Source organism: Peromyscus eremicus, chromosome 16_21 (assembly GCF_949786415.1).
Source record: "Peromyscus eremicus chromosome 16_21, PerEre_H2_v1, whole genome shotgun sequence".
Classification (NCBI taxonomy): Eukaryota; Metazoa; Chordata; class Mammalia; order Rodentia; family Cricetidae; genus Peromyscus; species Peromyscus eremicus.
In genome coordinates this window covers 3280325-3305238 of record NC_081432.1, presented here as the reverse complement: position 1 = coordinate 3305238, position 24914 = coordinate 3280325, and the positions used below count along the sequence as shown (strand labels likewise).

General features: G+C 48.9%; 1 pseudogene; it reads right to left on the bottom strand.

Moving 5' to 3' along the window:
* Positions 1–22764: 22764 nt before the first annotated feature.
* On the bottom strand, positions 22765–24565 carry LOC131926814 (transformer-2 protein homolog alpha-like; annotated as a pseudogene).
* Positions 24566–24914: the final 349 nt, after the last annotated feature.

The following is a 24914-nucleotide window of genomic DNA, read 5'->3' as shown; positions in this document are numbered from 1 at the left end:
GTAAGAGCAGCAAGTGCTCCTAACTATGGAGATATCTCTCTAGCCTACTTTTTTCTAATTTTTGCTTTGAGATGAGGTCTCATTGAATTTCACAGACTGGCCTTGGATTCACTTGCCATCCTCCTGCCTCAGTCTCTCAAGTAGAATGGAAAGCATTACAGCAGACAGTTCCAGGCCACAGGAGCTGTAGGCTGGGACTGTACACTTCCTGGAGAGGTGGGGCCACCCTCACAGGGCCTTGGAGACCAGGTTAAGGACATGGGACCTAAACTCAAGTTAGTGGAACACCATTGAATAGGTTTAGGTGGAGATTGATACAATCAGATGTCATTTTAAAGTTCTCTAGGGTGGCAGGTGCAGGGGTGGTCAGTGGAGTGACAGACAGGTGGGGGATGGGCACGGCCCGTAATCCCAGAGGTGGAGGCAGAAGGATCTTAAATTCTATGCTAGCCTTGTCTACAAACCAACACCCGATTCAAACCCAAATCCACAATATAGAACAGGCTGGACTCAACTCACAAAGATCTTCCTACCTCTGCCTCCAGAGTGCTGGGATTAAAGTGTGCATCACCACCTCTGGCAGTAACTGTTTCTCAGCATCAGATAAGGTAGAACTGGAGAAAAAGTGGGCAAGCCCCACCCAACCATGTGTCCTCCTAAGTTGTTTTTTTTAAATCCTAATAATTTTCTTTTTGACACACGGTTTCGTGTACCTGGAAATCAGTATGTAGCCCAGGATCCTCCCGCATCCCCTCTGGAGTGCAGGAATTACAGGCTGTACCTCCATGTCTACTGTATGAGTCTTGCTCAGCCCTGATTTCCTTCTCCACTTTCTCCTCCGCTCGCTCTTGACTTCTTCCCATCTCTGCCTCTACTTCCCCTTTTACTGGGACACCTGCTCTGCTGTTCTTTCCATTAGAAGCCTCTAGAACATCAGGAGGTACCTCCTTCTGGCTTCATTCCTAGTGGAGTGTAGTAGGATTCAGGAAGTCCAGGGCAGGTGAGGCAGGCCAGAGGGGCAGAGGGGATGGAATCCTAGGTGGAGGAGCTGGTGTGCACTCAGCTTCTGGGCTGAAGAGCTGGGTCAGTAGAGGACTAGTGTCTGAACACGGTCTGAGAATGGAGTCATGGGAGGAGATTCTGAGTGCTGTGAGGAAACTCCATGAAACATACCTCAGTTTCTTCACAACATGGAATTGTTCTTAGAACACTTTACTCATGTGACACCTCTAAACCCTCAGAGTACAAATTGTCTGAATAAAGTTGGCTGTGGCAGGAGGCTTTAGTTCACTTCATTTTCAGGCTCCACTCTCCCAGGTCCCATCACGTCTAGAGACTAGGATTGATTGAAGTGGTTGCCATGGAGACATGGAGGCACTTATCTCTTTAAATTGACCTTATTCAGGGAAATCCCAGTTTAGCTGGAGAGCTTCTCTCTGGGTCCCCCCGAGCCCCGGCAGTCCGACAGCCCACTTATAAAATAAACACACAGATGCTTATATTATTTCCAAACTGTATGGCCACAGCAGGCTTCTTCCTAACTGTTCTTATATCTTAAATTAACCCATTTCTATAAATCTATACCTTGTCACGTGGCTCGTGGCTTACCAGCATCTTCACATGCTGCTTGTCATGGCGGCGGCTGGCAGTGTCTTCATCACTCAGCCTTCCACTTCCCAGAATTCTTCTCTCCTTGTCCTGCCTACTTTCTGCCTGGCCACTGGCTAATCAGTGTTTTATTTATACAGAACGATATCCACAGCATCCCATGGAATCTCATCATTCATGCCACAAATCTAAAGAAATGTTAAATTCCTCAGATAGAGGACAAGGAGGTGGGACACTGCCCAGGGACACACTGTTCGCTCATTTAAGTAAAACGTGTGGATTTCCTTTTCTCTCTATTTCTTGTGCTGCTCCATTGGTCTAGCCCAGGACCAGGAGTCTAGGGTCGAGGGTGTGACCCTTGGAGATACAGTGACCATCTCAAGGTGACATGAAGAAGCAGTAGCCTGGTTTTATCTGACCTTCCTGACTCTAACTCAGAATTTTACACACATCCTCTTCCTCAACTGGAGGAATAACCCTATGGCTCCTACAGGCTCTGCTTAGGTGACCCACAACTAGTGACGTAGTGGTCCCCAAAGCCCCTGAGAGCTGCACTATGGTAAAGTCCTCCTTGCCCTCCTCTCTTTTAGACAAAACATCTTAGTTTCTTTTCCTGACAAAAGCACCATGAGGGGGAACTGGCTTATTCTGGCTCACAGTCCTAGGGTACAGGTCATCACGGTCCTGGGAATCAAAGTGACAGGACCCTGGAGCAGCTGGTCACTTCACAGCTGCAGTCAGGAAGCAGAGAGTGATGGACGCTCGACTCACTGTCTCCACTTTATGCAGTCCAGGATGCCCTGCCAGGGAATGGTCCCACACACAGGTAAGATGGGCCTCCATATCAATTAACCTAAAGATAACCCCTCACAGACATTCTCAGAGGCTAATCTTAGTCTAGATAATTTTTTTTTTTATTAGTTTGCTTTGAGACAGGGTCTCTTAACATAGCCCTGGCTGTCCTGGAACTCACTATGTAGACCAGGCTGGCCTCACACTTCCAGAAATCTGCCTGCCTCTGCCTCCTGAGTTCTGGGACTAAAGGTGTGTGTCACCATGGCCTGCTAGTCTAGATAGTATCTGAGAAGTGCCACCAAGGCTTGTCTCCTGGGTGATTCTGGAAACATTAACCATCACACAGTCTTGCACAGGCTGACCTTGAACTTGCCGTGTGGACAGGCTGGTTGAGAACTCCTGGTCCTGTCTACTTCCTGAGAGCTGGGATCATGGCCTGTGTCACCTCACCTGTTGTCCCCGTTCTGCAGGCCAGGACACCACAGAAAGATCAGTGGCTTGTGCAGGCGAAGCTCCTGTCCATGATTGCCTTCCTTCATCCTTCCCTACCTCCGTCCTCCACAGGAGTCCAGCTGTGGACTGGATACATTTTTATCTCTCCTCTTGCTGAGTCTGTAATGTTGCCTTGACAGAGGAGAACGTGGGGAGAAAATGCCCCATCCGGGGTTGGTGAGTGGAGAACTGGCACTCCTCTCCTATGCCGCCTCCTCTCAGCACCAGGCAAGGCCTGTTGGCAGGGGGAGGGGACACTACCCAGGGAGACCTGCCCACTGGCCTGCTCCACACCCTGTGCATTGCTGGGAATGCAGCTGGGCAGTGGTGCAAGACTTTGATACCAGCACTCAGGAGGCAGAGGCAGGCAGATCTCTGTGAGTTCAAAGCTAGCCTGATCAGGCAGCCAGGGGGACACAGTGAGACCCTACCTAAAAAACAAAACAAGATGGAGTGTGTGTGTGTGTGTGTGTGTGTGTGTGTGTGTGTGTGTGTGTATGTACGCACACGCTTGGGTGCTGGGGTGGTTCCAGGATGGATGGTGCAGAATGGGGATTCATGGGAGTGAGAGAGCATCTGTACCTCTTTGGGACAGTGGAGGCAGATTGGCAGGTCCACCGTACTCAAGGGGGCTGGAGGATGGATGGGCTCTAATTAGTGATACCAGGAATCACAAGAAAATGCAAGGGATCCAAGGGAGGCCATCCAGGGTGACCCACAGCATCTTGAGGCCCTGACAATGTATCAGCAGAGAGCCTGAGGAGCAGGGGCGACAGGGCAGGATGCTGGGGGCAGTGGGGGGGCAGAGGGTGCATTCATCCTGCTGCAGAAAGCCTGTCCCTGGAACCCTAGATTTGTCTGGGACTCCAGACCCCAGGTCACAACTGGTTCTCACAGCCCACCCTCTTTCCTTTTCAGACATCAGTAGTGATGAGAATTTTCCCTTCAAACTTGCTCTGAACCACTGAGTCAACTCTCCAGCCCATCCAAATTAATTTTTAAATACTTATCTATTGTGTGTTAACAGAAAAAAAATGTTTAATCTGAAAAATAACCATTTTCCAAAATCGAACAAAGGTGTGAGAAGCAGAGATCTTTGAGCACATTATGATTTTCTGTGTCCTCTTCTTGTCCATTTTCTTAGGAGATCGCTGGATTTCCCTGTCTTCTTTGGCTTTAATCACCATTGTGGTTGAAGTAAATGGGGAGAAACATCCCACTTCACAGTCACACAGAAGAGCTGTTGTGTTTAATGTCTTCAGGTGGACACTCAGTGTGATACAACAACAAAATAACACTTCTTAGCTTTTTAAAAAAAGTTTATTTTATTTGATGTATGTGTTTTGCCTACATACGAGTATGTACAACACATGGTACCTGCCACCCTAGGAGGTCGGAAGAGGGCATCAGATCCCCTGGAGTTGTCCAGGTGGTTGTGAACTCATGGGTGCTGGTTCAGTACAAGGGAGGGATGAGTTGAGCTGAGAAGAGGGTGGTGCCTGCAGGGAGCAGAGTGGGGCCCATGTGCCCATCAGTCTTATTTATTGCCGTGATAATCAAAATGAACCTGGTAGAGAAAGGGTTTATTTCACTTACACTTCCACATCACAGTCCATCTTCAAAGGGATTCAGGGCAGGATCTTGAGGCGGGATCCTGGACGTGTGAACTGAAGCAGATACCATGAGGAACACTGCTTACTGCCTTGCTCCTCATGACTTGCTCAGTCTACTTTCTGATCCACCCAGGACCACTTGCCTAGCTGTGGCATCACCCACAGTTGGCTGGGCAGTCCCATATCAGTCATTAAAAAGAAAGTGCCCCAGAGACTTGTCTAAAGGCAACATGGATGGAGGGATTTCCTCAGTTCAGGTTCCTCTTCCCACACGTGTCTGGGTTTGTGTCAAGTAAACAAACACTAAACATCACAAGCTCACGATGCAGGGTCGCTGGGACTGAGAACTGTGGGAGGATGTGTATGAGCCCCTCCCCCTCTGGAGCATCAGAGACTCACCCTCCTGGGGGAGGCCTTTGCTGGGGGTCCAGCCTTCTGCAGGTCAGAGAGACTGGGGACAAGATGCCGAGTAGGTGAGGAAAAACACGGACTTCTTCTTCTGAGGGATCAAAGTGCTTCTTCATTTTCTTTTCTTTCCGTTGCTTGTTCTGCTGTTACTTTTGGGTCTGTTCTTCTACCCTGATGTTTCCCTTCTGATTTCCTGATGACTTCCTTCTAACTTCTTTTTTTTCCTTACAGCTTATATACCCAAGCTTTTAAGCAACATAAAAATTAAAATGTGGTTACATTCTATTTTTAAGTGAATGATTACAATGAATACAAATAAAAACATCATGTTTCCCATTTCCCTTACATGATTAAACATTTTACAAATTACAGGTGAAAAACAAATTATCCCCAGGCACCTTCATACAGTCAAACATTTGTCTTTTAGACTTCTCATAGATCAGGAGCCTTTCAGCTATAACTGTCTACGTAGGCAGAAATTTTTATAACTGCCAGAAAAAAACGGTTAGTAATCTCAGTATCCTTATTTTACAGTTCTGTCCAATTATCTTAACTAACTATCCAATTCTTTTCTTTATTACATTAAGTCAGTTGTTTAAAGCTTTGTTTTAGCTATGATGCACACTGAATCCTATGAACATATTTCCCAATTTCAAAAAGAACTTGAGTTAACTCCTGGGACTTAATTGTTTTTCGTAGTCATTAACCTAAACCGTAGTCTATGCGGCTCCTCAAGAGAAACTCTTAAGTCCTGGCTGCGTGACACTTCCTTGGTCCTATTTTCTATCTTCTACAACCCCTGCTTTATCAGGAATGGGGGCAATACTGTATCCTACCTTTATTTATATTAATTTTCCTATTAAACTAACCTCTATTATAATCCTTTACTACATTTGTTAAAAACCCTTAATCATCAAAATTCTATTTAAACTGACACTATTATTGTATAAAATCATTTCTCCAATGAAACGGTACAGCTTAGGAGGAAATCATCTTCATAAATGATCCACAGGTAGAATTGCCTAGTGGAATGGGATATTTCCATGTGATAATCACACTGCATCAAAGGCAGTGGGCATCCTCCCTCACCCTCTGACACCATGCCAGATACCAGAGAAAAATGGCAGAGCAAACACCTAAAGGCACAGCAGTAGCAAGAGACACTGTGGAGCCGCAGCCCTGGGGGCCTTGCCCATCTGAGACTCACCCATCAGTGCCCTACCTTCTGGTGGGCCGATCTCCTGAAGTTCAAGTGGCCCCTGCTGCTTCTCTGACATGGACTCTGGTAGGACCCACTGCTAGGACAGCTGACTGCAGAGGAGGGGACCCAGTGAGTCCCAACTCCACCCCATCCTTCAGTCTTAGGACCTTTCTCTCCCTTGCCTGGAGGGCGACGTTGCTGATATAGTCGCAGGATGCTGATAAAGTCAGGGAAAGTGGAGATGGGGGAGAGAAGTGGGGACATTTTCTTCCTTCAGAATGGGCAAATCTGGTTTCTGAGGAACTGAGGAGAGATAGGTAGGTAAGTACATGATAGATAGATAGATAGATAGATAGATAGATAGATAGATAGATAGACAATGGATAGACAGATAGATACAAAGATGATAGATAAATCATAGATAGATAGCTATAGATAGATAGATAGATGGACAATGGATAGACAGATAGATACAAAGATGATAGATAAATCATAGATAGATAGATAGATAGATAGATATAGATAGATAGATAGATAGATAGATAGATAGATAGATCACAGATAGAGGATAGATAGTTAAGAGAAGACTCAGAAGGAGCATTCTTCCTCTTTGCACATTCACAATTTTTCTTCTTGCTCAGAGTTTATGAGGCTTCCCGTCCTGCATCAAGGGACACCAATGGCCTGCACAGCTGGGACAGCATTCAGGGCTGACCTATGGGGCTGTTCTGTTCTGAAAAGTCAGAGCAGAGCTGGAGGGTGACATAGAGGAGGGACAGGGATGGGGCCTTGGGTCTGGTCTTACTGAGCGTTAGGATCCATCCTTCTTCTAGGTGAGGTGGCTGCTGCATGGACGGGACATAGATGACGGAATAAGGATAGAATGTGTCTTAGTCACTGGTCTACAGCTGTGCAGAGACACCATGGCCAAGGCAACTCTTATAAAATAAACCATTTAAATGGGTCTTCCTTCCAGTCCAGAGGCTTAGTCCATTATCATCACGGTGGGGAGCGAGGCGGCACACAGGCCGACATGGTGCTGGAACGGTAGCTGAGGGCCACATCCTGGTCTCTGGGCAGTAGACAGAGTGAGACAGGGACTGGCATGGGCACTTGAAACCTCAAAGCCCACGTCCAGTGGCACACTTCCCACAACAAGGCCACACCCTAATCCTTCTAATCCTCTCAGAGCCCACTCCCTGGTGACTAAGTCCTCAAGCATGTGAGCCTCTGGGGCCATTCTTATTCAGAGATCCAAGGATGTTAGAGAATTAAGCAGCAGCATCTGGCACCATCAGTCTGACTGAAGTGGGAGGGCAGGTGTGGAGGGGACCCCACGTCTCTGTCCATCTGACTCCCCATCCTGTGGCACACAGAGGTAGATGCTCTTCTTGCTCAGTGACCTCAGCCTCATCCTGGGAAGGTGGTGATGGCAGCAGGTCAGGGCTCCTGTGACAGCCTGGACAGTTGTCCAGCCTTGTGTGTAGAAGGAGAGGACACAGGGGCCCTGGAAGCAGCATGTGAGACCCTAGGTGCCCAGTTCCCTCCATACCTGGGTCCCTGGTGGAACAAGGAGACCCTTCATCATAAGCTTTTTGTCTGATAAACATTCTGCTTGTGTAAAGAACTTGTGAAACAGACTGTGTAAGCTGTGAGTGTGAGTTCACGTGTCAGTCCACTTCTTCCAGTCACTTCTCACATCACATCATCCCTGTCTGCATTTCCTACACAGGCCCTCAGTGTCCCCAGTGTGGGGACACAGCCTGTCCTGAAGGAGGCTCACCAGCACCTCTGTCCCACAGCAGCAGGAAGCTGTGCAGAAAGCAGGTTAGTGTCTCAGATCGTCTTCTCCACATGTGACCTGTGACATCAGCCTCTCAGCTTGGATTTGTTTCACCAATTCCAAGGGTTTGGAGGTTTCTCCTGCCTTCAGCTGCATCCCTTGGCCTGGACAGGCAGCCCCATATGGGTGCAGTGTCCAAGGAGACCACTAGAGGGCGTCAGTGCCTAGAGTTGGAGTTCAGGGCAGACGTGAGCCACACCTTCACACACAGACATGGTGCTGGGATCAGAACTCTCAACCTCTGAAGGGACAGTGAATGCTCTTACCTGGTGGCCATCTTTCCAGCCCCTTGAAGATATTTTTAAATGACATTTAACCCTCCTGCACTGGACACCAACAACTGATACATCAGTGAGGGAATGAGACCGTGACAAGCTGCAAAGTCACATGTAGACGATGGGACAGTGACATGATTGTCACCTGGTTCACAGGACTGTGATGCAATCCAATTTCTGACAGCTAAAATGTCAAGAAAGGCTACATTTTTTGGCTAATACAAAGTTTTTCATGTCTGAAAAATTTACAGACTTAGAGCATTGGTTGGGCGAGGTCCCTGGAGATCGAGAGCCAAGGAGTAAATGGATAAAGCTGAGGCCTAGCGCCACAAGTATTTCAGATCATCTCAGGGTCTCTATTGCTGTGAAGAGACACCATGGCCACAGCAACTCTTATAGAGAAAAACATTTAACTGGGTTGGCTTACACTTTCAGAGGTTTAGTCCATTATCATCTGGTGGGACATGGCCGCATGCAGGCAGACACGGTGCTGGAGAAGGAGCTGAGAGTTCTACATCTTGATCCTCAGGCAAGGTAAAGTGAACTGTCTACCACACTGAGCATAGCTTGAGCAAAGGAGACCTCAAAGCCCACTCCAACAGTGACACACTTCCTCCAACAAGGCCACACCTGCTCCAGTAAAGCCACACCTCCCAATAGCATCACTTGCTATGAGCTTATGGGGTCAATTATGTTCAAACTACCACACAGCCTTCAATCCCTTTCAGGGTAACCTGGGAATTCCAGTGTGATTTGTCGTGAGTTGTGGCAGTCATGAGACCTCAGCCTGGCAGTCACCTCAGGTGGAGCAGACTCTGAAAGCTCCTCCCTCATCCCACCCTTATTTTGGTCCCTCCCTGGTCACCTCTGTGGGGACTCAGGGTTCTGTTTCCTTACAGCATCCTCAGCCTGGTCAGTCAGCCTGGTAAGGTCTATGGAGGGAAGAAAAGGAATTTCCAGTCAGAGGAGGGATGCTAGGATTACATAGGAAGCCTGGTGCCTGAGAGTCTCAACAAGGCCCAGGAATGGAATCCTCTGAGGAGAATTCTGACACCCTATGAGAATATTTCAAGGAAACAAGACCCCTTGTGACCTAAGTTTCTTCAAAACGTGGAATTGTCCTTAGAGTGTGTTTTCAAGCTCCTCCCAAGTGTATCAGAGAGGAGGGAGTCTACTTCAGATTACTCATTATTGCTCAATCAAATGTTTAGACTGTCCTTTATATGCACCTATGGAAAAACACATTTTTGTCATGTGCAGCGTATTGTGATTGTATACAGCTTGAACCCATGAACTTTACTCACGTGACCTTTCTTAACCCTCAGAGACAAATTGTCTGATGGTCTGAATAAAGTTGCTATTGCATGAGACTTTAGTCTGCCTCATTTTGGGGCTCTGTTCTCCCAGGTCCCACAGATTCTATAGCAGTGACAGCTGAGTCGCCCCAACCCTAGATCCTGGGGAACCCCATCTGTACCCTAAAATGTGTGTGTACATTTAGGGTACAGAGGCTCTTCTTTCCATGTCTTATCTGTGCCAAAGAACAAAGCCACATGCAACTTCCCCAGAGGACTGTTGGTATTGCAGCTCGGATGGAAAGGGATCCTGGCAGTCGGGAGCCAAGGAACAGCACAAAGTCACTGTAAGCATAGCAGCTTAAAGCCCTGCTCCAGGGAAAGGTTTCTCCAGTACAAGATAACAGCTCTGCTCCTCAGGGGAGGGTTTCCCCAGAGCAGATGTTACAGCTGTGCTCCACTCTGAAGAAGTTGTTACAGCTCTGCTCAGGTCTGGTGAAGGGTTACAGCTGTGCTCAGGTCTGGAGAAGTGTTACAGCTGTGCTCCACTATGGAGAAATGTTACAGCTGTGCTCCACTGTGGAGAAGAGTTACAGCTGTGCTCCACTGTGGAGAAGTTACAGCTGTGCTCCACTATGGAGAAGTTACAGCTGTGCTCCACTGTGGAGAAGTGTTACAGCTGTGCTCCACTGTGGAGAAGTTACAGCTGTGCTCTACTGTGGAGAAGTGTTACAGCTGTGCTCCACTGTGGAGAAGTTACAGCTGTGCTCTACTGTGGAGAAGTGTTACAGCTGTGCTCCACTGTGGAGAAGTTACAGCTGTGCTCCACTGTGGAGAAGTTACAGCTGTGCTCTACTGTGGAGAAGTTACAGCTGTGCTCCACTGTGGAGAAGTTACAGCTGTGCTCCACTGTGCAGAAGTTTTACAGCTGTGCTCCACTGTGGAGAAGTGTTACAGTTCTCTCCACTAAGGGAAAATTTCACCAGTGAAAGTGTTTTGTTCTGGTCCAGTGAAAGTGTCAGACCTGGGCTTCACTCTGGTAAAAATGTCACACTGCACAACCAACCTCACTCAAGAGATTTCTTGGAAGGAAGAATCCAGGAGGGTGGCCGCCTCTAGGGATAGAAACAGCAACAAACGGAACAGGGCACAGAGTTTATGTAGGGTTTTTTTGGGGGAAGGGCAGAGCTTTCCAGGATGGCTTGAGATTGGTGGGCTTTTGTAGCCTGATTCTGGGACAAGCTCCTGGATTTTTGGGATTTGAAGCCCTGGTCTTGGGGTCAAGTCAGGGTCGGGGTGTATTTCCTTGGCCTGGATCTCAGGGATAGTCAGGGAGGGACAGGGTGTTTTCACCCTACAGGGACAAGCCCTTCTTTGGGGTGACAGGAGCCTGTTCCCTGGAGATGGCCCACCTGGTAGGTCCCCCAAGGAGGGCAGACACCAGGAGGGCAGAGCTTGGCATGGGCTGTCCCTGGGGCTGGGCTCTTTCTTCTCTTAGCCCAGTCCCATGCTGTGACCTGACCTAATGCAAATAGTCTCTCTGAGGCTGGGACTGGACCAGGTCACTCTCAGTTTGAATTGCAACATTATGGGTGAGCTCTGTGGGAAGGTGTTGACCCTGCTGGGGCCCTCGGGTTTTTGGTATTTTGGGGTCCTGCCCTTCCTTCCAGGGTTTATTTTAAGTGTCCAATTCCCTGGGATCAGGACTATTATTTTGTTTTGTTTGAGATAGGGTCCCATTTTATAGCTCTGGCAGCCTGGAATTTACTTTGTAGACCAAGTTGGACTAGAACTCATAGATGCCCACTTCCCTCTTCCTCCTGAGGCCTGCACCACTGTGCCTGGCCATGACTGGGTTTGGTCACTGGTTTGTGCTTTAACTAAAAGGGCCTCACCGAGGGCAGGAGGAGCCAACTGTGTACAAGTCAGAAGCTCCTCTGGCTCTCCATAGCTTTCCTTTCTCTGTGTCAAATGGACTTGGATGCATTTGGACCTTCTGAGGGCCCTGTTCTGAGGTGACATCTCTACCCTAGGGAAGCTGTGGGAGGATTCCTTCAGGGAGTCCCTGGGAGAACTCTGGTCAGGGCCATTGCTGCCCTCTGCTGGCCTTTTCCTTTCTGTTTAGAAGGATCACGGAACAGTATCCCACAGGATGGTGGGGCAGGCTTGAGTCATGGATGCTCTGGAAGGTCCTTTGCTGTCTATGGTTTGGTCTGGTTTCTCTCTTATTTTATCCATCATCAGGGATCTTTCTATTTTCCAAAGTCTAGGAACTCCCTTCCCTCGGTTTCTCCCTGGTCCTCCTTCCTAAGTAGCTGTGAGTCCCTCACTTTCTAAGAGGGAGGTTTGCAGAAATCTGGGCTACGAAAGGTGGGGCTCAGCCTGGAGCTGTGGGGCTGTCCAGGAGGCGAAATGAGGGGGGCAGGAGCAAAAAAAAAAAAGCTCCTTTAGCAGAAATGGAAATTTTTGTTTGGTGATCTCAGCTTGAGGAAGGTGTCAGATGCAGCCTGTCTGTTCCTGCAGCTAATGAGTGGGATCTTTGTGGTCTTTCTGAGCAGTGTCAAAGAACAGGAGTCAGAGAGAATCTGATTTCAGTGGGTTTCTGTCTGGGGAAGATGATGGAGTCAGAGTGCTGTCTGTAGTGGGCAGAGGGGTGTAGCACAAATCCTAATTGTTCTTAATAATAAAAACCCAGAGTCAGATATCAGGGTGAAAGCTGAAAGATCAGAGAAGCAGAGCAGCAGCCACTAGAAAGACTTCTTACCTCTAGGAATCCTCAGCCTGAAAGGAGATGATCCTGTCTCTAGGAATCCTCAGCCTGAAAGGAGATGATCCTGTCTCTAGGAATCCTCAGCCTGAATGGGCCCTAGTCCTGGCTGAAAAAGCCAAACTCCTGTCTCCCCTGCCTTATATTCCTGTCTCCACCCACCCGTATCACTTCCTGTCGCAACCTTCCTAGTGCTGGGGTTAATGATGTGTGTGCTTCCCAAGTACTGGGAGTAAAGGCATGAGATCCCAAGTGGTGGGATTAAAGGTGTGTGCCACCACTGCCTGGCTTTGTTTCTCTTTTAGATTAGATTAATCTGCTTGTAGTCCAGGTTGGCCTGGAACTCACAGAGATTCATCTGCCTCTGTCTCCTGAGTGCTAGTACTGAAGGTGTGTGCCACCACTGCCTGGCCTCCATAGCTAACTGTGGCTGGCTCTGCCCTCTGGTCTGCAGACAAGCTTTGTTTGTTGAGTGCACACAAAGTGTCACCAGAGGGGAAAGCGGTGGACACTGTGCATTTGCCACCAAACAGGACTTGGCGGCTCCAGTTCTCCTCTGTAAGTCCTGCATCCCGGCATGGTTGGCCCCTGGCTCTCCTTTTCCCTCTGTGTGCATGTCCTCACTAGTCCCCTCTGGTCCCAGACCTGAGACTGTCTCCTGGCAGCTCCTTTGAATCACATTCAGGACTTCTTGGATGTCTGCTGCTCAGCGACCACTTCCCACCAGTGTGAGGACCGTTCTCAAGCCCGTGAAGCCTTGTTCTCCTGGAGGAGGTCAGCAGCCTGTTCTCACACACTAGAGGCCTCAAGGCATGGGGTTCTCAGCTTCCTTTTACCCTGTTTGCCATCTGGGAGGGAGACCCCAGGCCCAGCAGCTTCTCCTCTGGCCAGGAGGCGGGTGACAGTGATTGGTGGAGATAGCTGAGCTGAGGGTTGGAGTCTGAGCTGTGGAAGGAGGCCTGTGATTGGTGGAGATACCCAGGCTGAGGGGTTGGAGTCTGAGCTGTGTCCTCTCTCACTGCACCAGCCCCCTGTTTCCCAGGATCCTATTCCCATCCAGAGCTCCTGTACACTTGTGAACTCTACTGTTCCAATGATGCTGCGCCCTCCCCCGCAGGCTTCTGTCCTTCAGGCTGTCCCTTCCTGTCTTTATCACTAGGGAGTCTGATGCTCTGTCTCCCCCTCCCATGATGAATCATCACTTAGGAGGGGTCTAGCCCAGAAGGCCACACTGCACTGTAGCTTCCCCAACACCCCTTCCTCCCCGCCAATGAGTTTCAATGTGGTTTTATTTTATTTTTTAATTTAAAAATGGTATCTATTTATTGGGCTGGCTAGATGGCTCAGTGGTTAAGAGCACCTGTTGCTCATGCACAGGACCTGGGATCAGTTCCCAGAACCCACACGGCAGCTCTCGATCCTTCCTGTCCTCTGTTCCAGGGGACCCGATGCCCTCTTCTGACTTTTGTGTGCACCAGGCATAGATACATGCAGGTGAATTACCCAAGCACATACAATGAATAAATTTAAACATTTTTAATTGAAATTTAAAAATTCCACTTACTTGTTTATTAATGAGTGAGTGAGAGAATGCTCAAGGACTGAGGTCAGAAGAGAATGAACAGGAGTCATTTTCTCCTTCCCCATGTGACTCCTGGAGAGTGAACTCAGTCCTCAGTCTTGGTGGAAAGTGTCTCTACCCACTGAACAATCCTCCAGGATGTGGATTTATTTTCAAATGCCTTTGAAAAGGTATCAGTTAACAAACAGTCACACATAGCTGGAGTGCACTGTGATGTTTTGAAACTTGTGTACATTTTGGAGTGATTATGGGTGTTTGTCTTATTGAACAACTTACTATAAAATGGCCGTGTCCCATCCTCACTGCCAACTGCTGCTCTGTCCGTCCTTCTGCCCTCTGTCTCTCTGTCTGACTGCCTCAGGAGCCTCACTTAGTGGAACCACACAGTGTCTGTCCCTGTGTGGTGGGCTCTTGTCACTCGGCACAGTCTCCTCAGACCCGTCCACGGTGCAGCCGTTGGTGGAACCTCCCTGTCTGTTCATGCCGACCCAGTCACTGTTTCATTCCGACCATCAGCGTGTGGGTAACTGGGTTGTCTCCACCTCTGGATGCTGGGGACACTGTTGCTATGGACCTGGGGTCTCATCTGTTGTCCAAGTTGACCTTGAACACTTGGCAATCCTCCTGCCTCACCTTCCAGCGCTGGGATTATGGGTGTCAGTCACGGTGCCTGGCTGCCTGTTTGGTTTCCAGGCACTCATGGTTGTGAAGTGGGATCTCACTGCACTCGCTGGCTTGTCTGTAACTGGCTGATACCGGGTCTCTCTTGCTCACTGGCCGTTTGTCTGTCTTCTAAAGACAAGGGCTGGACGTTTTGTTGCTTCTGGGTTCAGAATTATCTTGTATTTGTTTATTCTGGATGAGGGATCGAGTCCAGGGCCCTACACACACTATGTTAGCACTGTAAAGCCGACCCACAACCTCCAGCCTAGGAAGGGAGGCGTTTCCTGATGTAGACTTTTGTTATGAAGCCAGGCTGACTGGACTGTGATGCTCCTGCCTCAGCCTCCTGAGCGCTGGGATGACAGGTGCTTTCCTAACATGTCCTGCCTATGGTGTCTCTTTATCTTTATGTATGTCGTCTGTGTTCATCTCTGAGCAGATAGGAGATTTTCGGCCACTCTCAAGATGCCATTTTTATGGCTGTCCTTTGCTTCACAGTATTTCAGTATTTAGCCCAGAGTACCTGTGTGTGTGTGTGTGTGTGTGTGTGTGTGTGTGTGTGTGTGTGTGTGTGAGAGAGAGAGAGAGAGAGAGAGAGAGAGAGAGAGAGAGAGAGAGAGAGAGAGAGTTTGAAGTCACATCTGAGAGAATGTTATGAATTTCTGCATGAAATTTATCATCATCACACTTTGTTCTAGGAATTTAGTGTGGGCTTTCAGGTTAGGTTCAGGACTCAGGTTCAGGGCTCCCATCTGTGCCATGGTAGAACCCCAGGGCTCTGCACGGCTTAGAAGACATTCTGTCACTGAGCTTCATCCAGCACCGAGTGCTTTTTGCAGATGGCCTGAGGGAGGGGACCAACCTCGCGTGTCTGCATGTGGATGTCCAGTTCTCCAGGCACTGAGTGTTGAAAAGACACACTGACCATTGGGGAGCACTGCCACCTGCCTGTCCCCAGAGTACCAAGCGGAGCATCGTATCGACACCTAGGATTCAATATGTCCGAGTGGACGCACTTTGTGTCCACCCCACCGAGTTACTTTCCTCTGGGTTCAGCCTCACTCTTCACATGTGTGGTGCAGCCCCAACACCTCATGTCTCCTCCGTGTCTTTCCCCAGATCTCCCTCCCACAGTCCAGGATGACGGTGCTCAACAGCAGCTCTGTGCTCCCTAACTCCTGCCCTACCAGTGCTCCCATCACCTTTGGCCGTGGGTCCTCCCACCGGGACCCTTCCTGTGCCCCCTCCATCTGCTTTGGCCTTATTCTCCTCCCACCCCCCCAAGGCAGCTTCTCCCCTGCACACCCCGTCTGAACCCTTAGGGAGCCTGTGCCCGCCCTGTCACCTGTCACCTGCCCTTCTCCACACTGACCCTGTGTTTCTCAGTCCTCTCCTTCCTCTCTTCTTCTTACCTACCTGTGTTGGAACTCTTCCTTCATGTCCTTCATCTCCATGTGTATTCTGCATCCACAGGAAGTTGAGAACAATAGGACTTTGTGCTCAGCTCCTGTGTGGTCATTTGCTGGGGGAAGTGTGGGGGGTTGAATAAACATGGCCCCCATAGGCTCATAGGGAGTGGTACTATTCGGAGGCATGTCCTTGTTGGAGTAGGTATGACCTTACTGGAGGAAGTGTGTCACTGGGGGCGGGCTTTGAGGTCTCAGATGCTCAAGCCATGCCCAGTGTATCATTTTCTTCCTGCTGCCTGAGGATCCAGATGTGAAATCTCAGCTCCTCCAACACCATGTCTGCCTTCATGGCACTGTGCTTCCAGCTCTGATGATAATGGACTAAACCTCTGAAACTGTAAGCCAGCCCCAGTTAAATGTTTTCTTTATAAGAGTTGCTCTTGTCATGGGGTCTCTTCACAGCAACAGAAACTGAGTTAGGAATTGTCCTTCATGTTACCCTCTTCTCCAGGATCCCACCATCTTCTTTACAAGCTCACTTGAGGTCCCAATATGCAACTGTGCAGTTTTTCACCAAGGCTGTATAGGATGGGCAAGTCTTCCTGCACCTGACACTAAGAAAGGCAGGGTGGAGTCCAGTGGAGTGTGGCAGGAACAGAGCTGGGAGCTGAGACCCTGGAAACAGATGCGGGAGTTGGCAGAGGGTGAGAAGGAACTGAGAATGATCCTGTGCAGTGCTCACATCCTGCAGGAGCATAGAGGAGGTGAGCACAGTGGAGGTGAGCACAGAGGAAGCGAACACAGAGGAGGTGAGCGCAAAGGAAGTGAGCCCAGACTAGGTGAGCACAGAAGAGGTGAGCCCAGGGGAGGAGAGCACAGAGCCCAGAGGAGGTGAGTACAGAGGAGGTGAGCGCAGTGGAGGTGAGCACAGAGGAGGTGATCACAGAGGAGGTGAGCACAGAGGAGGTAAGCAAAGAGGAGGTGATCACAGAGGAGGTGAGCACAGAGAAGGTAAGCGAAGAGGAGGTGAGCACAGAGGAAGTAAGCGAAGAGGAGGTGAGCACAGAGGAGATGAGCATAGTGGAGGTGAGTGCAGGAGAGAGAGAGGGCACAGCTTCCTCTGGAAGGGGTGGATATCAGGACCCGAGTCTTCTCATTGCATCTACATGGGTTGGGTAAGGAAGGGGGTCTGTGGGTCTCAGTCGCAGGTGACCCCTGCCTCAGCAGGCACAGTGGACAGGAAGTGGACACAGAGGGTGGGCTCTGGACTGTGGTATTTCACATGAGTAGGAAGAACCATGGGAGAAAGGTGAGCACCAGATATTGGTTAAAATATTAAGGCAACTCCACATAGTTAAAAGGGAGGTTTATTTTGTGAGATAACTTACAAGTGAAGGGATAGATTACAGAGTCTGGGAAAGGTGTAGCGCAGTCTGGCGGTGTTCTCTGGAGAACTCTGCTCAGTCTACCTCCAGCATTCAGGGTCCAGGAACCAAGAGAGCTCCCCCATCTGGATCTTGGGTCTTCAGGGGTCCTCTCTCAGCCCCGCCTTGTAGGCGTGAGTTACCAAAGCCTCAAAGGGGGTGTATTTCCAGGTCAAAGCTGGAATGGTTACCCACTACAATCAGATTGGGTTTTTCATGATGGCCTTTAATCCCAGCATTTGGGAGGCAGAGACGGGTGAATCTTTATGAGTTTGAGGCCAGCCTGATCTACACAGAGCTCCAGGTGTCAACAAGAATTTCTGCAAAGAAGCTGTGTCTGCAAAGACTGATTGGTTAGACCTGCAGTGATGTCGAGAGGTGGGAAGATGCAGGTCCAAAGGCTAATTATCTCATCTTGGGCTAGCTGCAGACTCCTGAAGAGCCATTTCTTGCCCACCTCTGAGTGGAAACTAACATCCAATGACTAATAGATAAAAACCTTTGAAATCTATTAACTTAGTGGTCACTGGCTCATACTAGCCCCAAAACTAAGAATGTCACCAAATAGCATCTGAGGCCTGTAGGAGGGAATTTTCCATCTTGCTGTAACCGCCTCTCATGTTTCTGCCAATGTGTTTGAACAGTATCTTGATCTGTGGCTTTCTTTGTTCTGCTCCTAGGAAAACTTCATGCAACTGCCTCCATGTGGGAACATGGGGTTTGGGGTGACCTAAATCTATGGTCACTCAAATATGGCTCTGACGCTTTTCTGTCGGCTTAGCGGCTGCACATGAATCTACTGATACTTTAATTATTATCTGCGGCCCCTCGGCCCCTCAGTCAGTGCCCACTGGCCACTCAGGACCTGGCCTGGGGGCGGGGGTAGGGTCCTGATATGTAGGTTTAAATTTAGTCTCTATCATTCTATTTATCAACAAGACTCAGGATCCAAAGGCTGGGGTGAAAACCTGCCAGCTCAGAGAGGGTGAGTAGCAACGAGGATGAGTCTCTTCCCTCATCCCAGAACCTAGAGAAGCTCAAACTCCAGTCCCCACCCTTTCCTTCCTGTAAGTCTTTTCTATCCAAATCGCTGGCTTCTCTATGGCCAGTTCTGGTCAGCTTGTTGCTGGCACCGCCCACCGAATTCAAGGTGTAACTTTATTGGGAAGTCTCAGAAATGTCAGGGTGAGATCAAAATACCCCACAACATGGCTCTACATTAAACAATTTGTTATTCCCTTTGATGCTAGAGCTGTGTGTTTTGGGTGACACAGGACAGCCAGGGCTACCCTTTGAGACTCTGTGGAAAGAAAACAAAATGGGTGAAGCTGGAGTGGCCTCTCCAGCGCACTTTCACCTCTGAAAGTGTTGAGTTCCCTTTTCTTCTGTCAATTTTCACCCTCTGATGCACCACAGGAACAGTGTTGCCCAGCTTCAAAGAGTAAATTGTGGGGCAGGTTAACACAGGACTGGGACCCCGCTCTGTGACAGGAACAAAGTGCTGTTTCCTCAGCCAGTGGCTTCCCTAAGGGAACCCACACCAGAGAGAACATGGCAGCTCCTCTTCAGTGCCAGGCTGGGTGGAGGGGACTGCTGGTCAAGATCTAGTCAGAGCCAGCTTCCCAGACCTGCATAAGGTCCTTTTGTGGAAGCCACAATTCCTGGATGGGGAGCGCTTGGTATGGTAACTCTGTTTCTCTCTATCTTTCTACCCAGACCCCACCCTTGCCCTTTGTAGACAAGGCTGGCCTTGAACTGACAGAGATCCCCCTGCCTCTGCCTCCTGAGTACTGGGATTGAGGCCTGCACCACTGTGCCTGGCCATGACTGGGTTTGGTCACTGGTTAGTGCTTTAACTAAAAGGGCCTCACCGAGGGCAGGAGGAGCCAACTGTGTACAAGTCAGAAGCTCCTCTGGTTCTCCGTAGCTTTCCTTTCTCTGTGTCAAATGGACTCGGACGCTCCTTGGACCTTCTGAGGGCCCTGTTCTGAGGTGACATCTCTATCCTAGGGAAGCTGTGGGAGGATTCCTTCAGGGAGTCCCTGGGAGAACTCTGATCAGGGCCATTGCTGCCCTCTGCTGCCCTCTTGTGACTGTTTGAGGTAATGCACTTGCTGCACACACCTGACCCCCTGAGTGCCATCCTGGGACCCACATGTGGGAAGGAGGGAACCAATTACCACAGGTTGTCCTCTGACCTCCACACATGTGCCATAGCACGTGTGTGCCCTGCCCCCACACTACACACAATATAATTTGTTTTAAAGAAGAAACAAGATAAAATCCTGGTGACCAGAGAGGACACTCTGCTTGAGAGCATGTGTTCATTGTCCGCAGTCAGGTGACTCCAACAGTCTGTAATGCCATGTTCTGGCCTCCAAGGGCCATGCATTCTCAGACACACACCCACACAGGTCCATATGTGCATATAATTAAACAATATAAGCCAGGCATGGTGACACACACCTTTAATCTCAGCTCTCAGGAGACAGAGGCAGGCAGATCCCTGTTAGTTTGAGGCCAGCCTTGTCTACATAGTGAGTTCCAGTCCAGCCTGGACTACATAGTGAGACCCTGTCTCAAAAAGAAAAGAAATCAGCCGGGCGGTGGTGGCACACGCCTTTAATCCCAGCACTCGGGAGGCAGAGCCAGGCGGATCTCTGTGAGTTTGAGGCCAGCCTGGGCTACCAAGTGAGTTCCAGGAGAGGCGCAAAGCTACACAGAGAAACCCTGTCTCAAAAAACCAAAAAAAAAAAAAAAAAAAAGAAATCATTAAACAGTCAAATGCCTCTCTCAGTTACACTGACCCCATCCTCTCCTGTACCCATCACTCCCTCAGTTCCTTATCAGGTTTCAAAGTCTAAATATGACTATGATGATGTTACTTCCCACTGTCTTCTCCAGCACAAACTATGTCCTCAGAGTCTCCACCTTTGTCCCTCTGTCTGAGAACCCACCCACCCTGCATCTCTAGTGAACATCTCAGCCCAGCATCACCTACTGAGGCCTCCGTGTCCCTCCTCATGTATCCCTGACAGTCTTCCTCTTCTTCACCCATGGCGACTCCGTCTTCCTCCAGACAGTCTGCAGCTCTGCCTGCTGCTCCAGCCCCTCCCTCTCACACCCGGAGTTAGTCCAGGAGGAAGAGCTGTGATGTCATCTGCAGAGTGGACCCAGGATGCCTCACTTCCCATCCCCCATCTCACAGGGGAGGAGACTGGAGTGTACAGCAGGAGCAGGACTCTGCTTCCCCAGGTCCCCACTGCCTGCCTGGCTCCTCCCCTGCCAGAGTTCCCTCCAGCAGAGGGAACTGTCTCCTGTCAGGAGAGAAGTTGTGTGTCTGTCCCCTTGTGTTCAACTGCTCTAACTCCCTGTCACACTGTGAGGACAGGTCTGTGTTGTGTGACAGACTTTCTCTGGAAAGACACACACATGTCTATTCACCTCAGATAGAGAACCCAGGGCTGACAAGGGAACCATTGCATCAATGTCCAGCTTGTGAACCAGGGAGGTTTTACTGGGGTCACCAACAGGAGTGTGGGGGAGGGGTTACTCACAGGAGCAGGTGTTGGGGAATATTCTTTTAAGGTGTGTTACTTTTGTTTATGTTGCATTTGTTTAACTCTCTGAAGCTGTGTTACTGTGCTTATTTAATACACCTGATGGTTTAATAAAGAACTGAATGGCCAATGGTGAGGCAGGAGAAAGGATAGGTGGGGCTGGCAGGCAGAGAGGATAAATAGAAGGAGAAACCTGGGAAGAGGGAATGGAGATTGAGGAGCCAGAGAAGGAGGAGGACTCCAGGGGCCAGGCACCCAGCTACACAGCAAGTCATGGAGTAAGAGTAAGATTTACACTAGTAAGAGAACCGTAAAAGCCCAGAGGCAAAAGATAGACGGGACAATTTAAGTTAAGTAAAGCTGGCCAGAAACTAAGCCAAGCTAAGGCTGGGCAATCATAAGCAAGATTAAGCCTCTGTGTGTGATTAATTTGGGAGCTGGGTGGTGGATCCCTCATAAGAGTTAAGACAAACAGCCGGGCGGTGGTGGCGCACGCCTTTAATCCCAGCACTTGGGAGGCAGAACCAGGCGGATCTCTGTGAGTTCGAGGCCAGCCTGGGCTACCAAGTGAGTTCCAGGAAAGGCGCAAAGCTACACAGAGAAACCCTGTCTCGAAAAACCAAAAAAAAAAAAAAAAAAAAAAAAAAAAAAAAAAGAGTTAAGACAAACAACAACAAGCAGGAATAACTGACAGGCCACAGCATCACTAAAAACCCACCCAACAGAGATAGCAATTTGAGAAACTTCCTCCCTGGAGCTCTCTGCACAGCTTTTAGGCAGCTAGAAGGTCAGAGAAATCCATTCTCCACAGCTGGATGGTCAGTTCCCCTCCCCCAGATTGTTACTCCTCTTCATACTGCTGGGGAGGAATCCTGGAGAGTTTCAAAGCTTTTTTTTTTTTTTTAATAAAATAGTTTTATATATATATACATACACACACACATATAAAATTTCCCTCCTAGAGGGAATGTTTCAACTCAGAAAAAGAAAAAAAAACTGCTAAGAAACAGTTGGACATTTCCAGCATTCAGGGCCTCCTGGTGTACAGACTGTGATCTGCTCCAGGCATCTGCTTTCTTATTCTCAGAACACACAGCCATGCTCCTGCCTCAGAGCATCTGATGGCATGATCCATAGCCTGGAAGGAACCTGGTTCAGCATGAGAATGATTTCTTCTTTTCTTGTCATCAGAGAGCCTTCATCCAGGAACTGATGGAAGCAGATGCAGAGATCCACAGCCAAGCACTGGGCTGAGCTCCAGGAGTCCTGTTGAAGAGAGGGAGGAGAGATTATATAAGCCAGGGGGGTCAAGATCATGATGGGGAAACCCACAGAGACGGCTGACCTCAGCTTATGGAAGCTCATCGACTCTGGACCAACATGTCACTAAGGAGCCTGCATGGGACTGACCTAGGCCCTCTGCATGTGTGTGACCGTTGTGTAGCTTGGTCTGTTTGTGGGGCTCCTAGCAGTGGGATCAGGACCTGTCCCTGGAGCTTGCACTGCTTTAGAAACCTGTTCCTCATGCAGGGTTGCCTCCCCCAGCCTTGATGCAGCCTCAGCGTGATGTGCCATGCTTTGTTGATTCCCATGGGAGGCCTGGCCCTTTCTGAAAGGAGACAGAGAAGGAGTGGATGGGGGCGTGTATGGAAGTTGGAAGAAGGGAGCAGGAGGAGAGGAAGGAGGGAAACTTTGGTTAGTATGTAAAATAAATAAAATTTTTTTTTTACATTTTCAAATTTTATTTGAAATTACTCTTCCCCACATGAATTTTAGGATCCTATCCAATACAATAACCCACGAAACCAATAACCAACCAATACCAAAATTTTTAACAGCAAGTTATACAATTGTTCTAGGTAATAAATAAAGGTTTTCCTTCAGTGATTAAGGGAATACTTAAGTTTCTGTAAATTTAACATAAAAATCACACTTTAAGTTTATAAGGTTTAACATGTAACTTCAAATATAACAAGTTTTATAGGAATCTACAAACTTTTAATTCCTAAAAGGTGACTTAATTTTTTAGGTTCAAAGTTACATTCTTCATATTTTTCTCCTACAGCTTCAAACTTTCTACACTCAACTAATCCTGTTCCATGCCACTCCAGACAAACTTGACATGACTGATCTACTTCAAGTATTATTTATCTTTCCCCAAAGAAGGTTAAAAAGCAGTTTGTTATAACTGCAGATTTCTAATAAAAGGACATCTACTACAATATTCGTCACAAAAGCTTTCAAAAGATCATTTTTTCCTCATAGTAAAGGCAGAGAAGAACCACAAAGTCTAACACTGGGCTCCTTTTTACTCAGATGTTCAAGGACTTACATGACAATTACACCTTTAAGAGTATAACGAAGGTTGGAAAACAGCAACACAACTGGCCACACTGTAGATGAAATAAACCAGGGTTTTGTTTTGTTTTTAGGACTAGGAAGCATTGGAAGCTTGGAAATCCAGAATCAAAGGGGGAAGGGGAAAAAAAAGGGGGGGGCAGAGAGTCCTTGGCCACAACCACTCCATTATTAATAGCGTCTTGGGCTATAGGAACGAGATCTTGACCGTGACCTGTATCGACTGTAATAAGGAGAAGGTGACCTTCTTCTGTACCGGTAATCATAATCTTCATATCTGTCATAGTCTCGATCATATCCTCTATCATAGTAAGAATCCCGTGGTCTACCACCGCCGCCTCCTCCACCGCCGCCTCCTCCACCGCCGCCGCCGCCGCCGCCTCCTCCACCACCGCCGCCGCCTCCACCGCCGCCGCCGCCTCCACCGCCGCCTCCGCCTCCACCGCCGCCGCAGCCTCCTCCGCCGCCGCCTCCACCGCCGCCTCCGCCTCCACCGCCGCCGCAGCCTCCTCCGCCGCCACAACCTCTACCGCCACCGCCGCCTCCTCCACCTCCATGAGTCGGTCTGCCCATGTAAATGCCTGGTGTAGGCGTGTGTGCTCTCTTGGTGATAGAATAATCCACACGAATTCTTCTACCGTCCAGCTCCATCCCATTTGCCCTCTCCATAGCCTCCTTAGAGTCATCTAGCCTCTCAAAATACACAAAAGCAAATCCACGTGACCTTCCAGTTCGCTGATCATAAACTACATCGACACCACTCAATGGTCCATATCGAGAGAATACTTCGCGAAGATCTCTCTCTGTGTACAAACTGAGGCCAAAGACACCCAGGCAAGTGTTGGGATCTGGATTTGCCCTGCTGCCTGTATGTCTTCTGCGATTAGACATTGCAGAGTGACTTCCGGCTTCTTCGTCGACGATACTCTGGCGTATAGGATCTACTTCGAGATCGTCTTCTGTGAGCGTGGGACCGGGACCGAGTGTAGCGTCTATGAGAATGCCTCCTCGACCTTGACCCGGATTTTGATCTTGATCGAGTACGGGATTCAGAATGTTTGGAAACTCTTGATGGACTACGAGATCCTGACCTGCTCTCTGATTTTACGCGAGCAGGAGTTCCCGTTGGAGATTCTGACTGAGAGCGACACTCTCTGCCCTCGAAGTTGTTCTCCTCTACATCACTCATGTTGGCCAGGAGTTCCCGAGAACTAAGTAAGAGACAAGTCTCGGCTCGAGGGCCGACGGCCTAGTCACCCCGCCGTCTGGAGTGTGGGGAGGCGGAAGGCGACAACGGCCGCTGCGCTCCACTCCCACTAGCTCGCACGCTCAGGCAAAAAGGCCAAAATAAAAAATTTTAATAAAAATTATTATTTTATTTATTCTTCTCCGAGAAGGAGTGGATGGGGGCGTATATGGAAGTTGGAAGAAGGGAGCAGGAGGAGAGGAGGGAGGGGAAACTTTGGTTAGTATGTAAAATAAATAAAAAATTTTAATAAAAATTATTATTTTATTTATTCTTCTCTCATACAATAAATCCAAATCACAGTCTCCCCTCTCTAAGTCCTCCATCCACCCCCCTAGATCCACTGCTCCCCTGTTTCCCTCAAAGAGAGCAGGC